The following is a 585-nucleotide window of genomic DNA, read 5'->3' on the forward strand; positions in this document are numbered from 1 at the left end:
GTTTGCGTAATTTTTAATTGGTATTTTTTTTCTATTAAATAACTTTTTTTTTTTTCTTATTAATAACTTTAAATCCCATATATAGGAGCTACTAGAACTCTAAGATTTTTAGGTTCTACGACTTCTTAAATAAAACATTTGCGATCAAAAATTTAAAAAAATTTCTTTTCGTGTTTTGAAAGTTCTGTTGAGAGATCTGATGGCCCCCCGCGAGTTGTAAAAATTATACTTATGATATAACATCGTATTGTTTTCAGAAAAAAAGATATTTCTAAAAATTATCCTTATTAAATAAATGCGTAATGTGGAATGGAACTTTGAATTTTATGTAGGGGCTACTAGAACTCTAAGAATTTTAAATTTATACGATTTCACAGGTGGAAAATTCGCGATCAAAAATTTTTGGAATATTTTTTTCCTTTTTTTGGGAGTTCTGTTGAGAGTGCTGCGTTTGTCAAGTAAGTGTTGTAGCAATCGGAATCTACGAGCAGTTTCTTGTCGTTTCAGTCTTGTATGTGGATTCCAAGTAAGTCTCTTGTCAAGATGGAGTCCTAAGTATCGAATCTGTTCAACAGGTGTTAGTGG

The sequence above is a fragment of the Halyomorpha halys genome, unplaced genomic scaffold (genome assembly GCF_000696795.3).
Source record: "Halyomorpha halys isolate HHAL.00 unplaced genomic scaffold, Hhal_1.1 Scaffold2056.1, whole genome shotgun sequence".
In the NCBI taxonomy this organism is placed as follows: Eukaryota; Metazoa; Arthropoda; class Insecta; order Hemiptera; family Pentatomidae; genus Halyomorpha; species Halyomorpha halys.